Genomic DNA, 2,247 nt, shown 5'->3' with positions numbered 1-2,247 from the left:
GTGTGTGTGTGTGTGTGCGTGTGTGTGTGTGTGTGTGTGTGAACTTACCAAAGTAAGTTGTTTGCAAATCATCAAAAGGTGGATGAATGGTAGCCTGCGCTTCTTCTCTTGCTCTTCTTTACACCTCTGTAAGACAGTGTAGGTGTGTCCTTTCCTTCCGTCTGTTGTGTCTGATGTCTGGTCCTTGCTTGCATTTATACTCCTTTGTGTTGGCGTGCTCAAATCATCCAGGTGATGTTAACGCCCACAGACGCATCAGGAACCCCCACCCCCGCCTTCCACCTTCGTGCACACCCTTTTACGCCTCACCAAAAACTTGTTTTGTCCACAACAGCCTGGCACCAATGGGCCATGCTGACCTTTGGAAGTTTTCTAAGGCCCGCAAGTTGCTCTAGATTCAAAGTTGGTGTTTTCCTGTTTGAACGGCAGCTTTTGTGCCGTTACGCTCGCTTTTGAGAAGTGAACCGAGCTAATGTTGACAGTGTAAATGCAAAGCCAGTATTTGCAGTGTCTATCAATGACTTTTGATTTCTGTGTCTCAATGTCAAATAGACTTAAACAAGGAGACTGTACGCACGCACATACGCTCAGTGGCATTCGTTGATACAATTTGAGGTAATTCAAATTCAGTTAGATGAAGGAGTATCTATTTTCAAATAATGTGCTTTACTTAACCCAACAGTTGTTATGACCATATTTTTGACAGGTTTGGTTAAACTGGGATCACTATTAACCTGAAGTCTGGACTTTCTTTCTAAATGCAAAACAGTTCTCTTTATTTGAAGCCATGTTTTTGTCTGTTTTCTTTTTATTCGCATATTGAAGTATTGTATTAGAAAAGGCCAAAGGATTTAGCAAAATTAAAAAAAACTCAGTTTTGCAAAATTGTTCCTATCCTTGGGTTGTTTTTTGATTTTTTAAAAAATATTTAATGCGCAGTAAGGGAGATGGAAACACATTCTCAAATCAAGTTCTGACACAGCAAACATTCCCACAAGTTGTGAATTGAGAGAGACAATAGGAGCTGTAAAATTGAAACCAGGCAGATACCTTTCAGGAACATGTCAGAAGCAAAATCAGATTTCTCAAAAAACAAACAAACAAACAAATAAACAAACAAACAAACAAATAAACAAATAAATAAATAAATAAATAAATAAATCTGCAGTATTAACAAACACACTGTTTAATGTTTGTTCTTGATATGGCATGTTAATTATTATTAAATTATTGTTGACTCAGATTCGACAAGGCTCATTTTTCTTATATTGTCTGTTTTTTATCAATCATCGCCATTGGTCAAGGAACCTTTATGAACATTGAAGATTAAGTTTGGATATTAAAGATTGAGGCAACATATTTTATTCATATCTAATTACATACACTACAATTTAAATCATTGATATGCAGGATGGTCTGTGATGGACTTGCAGCCTGTCCAGGGTGCACCCTGCCCCTCTCACTGTGACTGCTGGATATGGGCACCAGTGACCCCCAAGACCCTCAAAGGAAGAAGCGAGTATCGATAATGGATGGATGGATATATGCAGGATGATGTGGAAAACTAGAAGTCCATGTCAATTTATTTTTATWGCACACAAAAACAACAAAAGTTGACCAAAGTGCTTCACAATTCATCCAAATGAACAGATAAAACAACAACAAACAAATACAAAAAACACAAAATATTCTAAATTGTTGCAGTCAAATAACATATCACAATATTCTTGTTTAAATTTAGTTTTATACATATATACTGCTCAAAGAAACATTCATAAGCATTCCTTTGTCTTTTGTTGCATTTCTTTTGACCTGATGTGCATTTTTATTAGGGATGTGATGATGTAGAGTAATTGTATACATTTAGGTGTGTCTATAGATGAGTGTCTAGTGAGGGATGTTGTTAGTCTGTCAGTTAGCGTAATTTTTAAAAATAAAACTCCCAGAAAGTAATTATTAGTTGTAGACTCAGAACTGATTAACTTTGGGAGTCAGTTCATTTCAAGTTGGCCAGCTCAGCTAATCAGTCTTTGCCAACAAAGCAAACAGTACTCCAATGTCATCATTGGTGAGGGATTTGAGTAGTGAATATTTGTCGTTTTTGAGATGAGCATTTTTTCTAGACCAGAATTGAACAGGGAATGCTAATAAACCATAAAGTTCCTAGTGTAAGATATCCAAGTAGGATTAAAGTGTGTGTGTGTGTGTGTGTGTGTGTGTGTGTGTGTGTGTGTGTGTGTGTGTGTG

The 2,247-nt window shown here is 36.9% G+C and overlaps 1 protein-coding gene across 1 annotated transcript in view; it reads right to left on the bottom strand.

Annotated features, from left to right (window-relative positions):
* Positions 1-269, bottom strand: part of LOC106526277 (ATP-sensitive inward rectifier potassium channel 1) — a 3,180-nt gene extending 2,911 nt beyond the window's left edge. The window contains exon 1 of the mRNA XM_014020839.1: positions 49-269. The gene's annotated coding sequence lies outside the window, so the exon portion shown is untranslated. The remainder of the gene's footprint in view (positions 1-48) is intronic.
* Between the last annotated feature and the right edge of the window lie 1,978 nt (positions 270-2,247).

The sequence above is a fragment of the Austrofundulus limnaeus genome, unplaced genomic scaffold, assembly GCF_001266775.1.
Source record: "Austrofundulus limnaeus strain Quisiro unplaced genomic scaffold, Austrofundulus_limnaeus-1.0 Scaffold268, whole genome shotgun sequence".
In the NCBI taxonomy this organism is placed as follows: Eukaryota; Metazoa; Chordata; class Actinopteri; order Cyprinodontiformes; family Rivulidae; genus Austrofundulus; species Austrofundulus limnaeus.
This window is presented reverse-complemented; position numbering and strand designations above follow the sequence as displayed.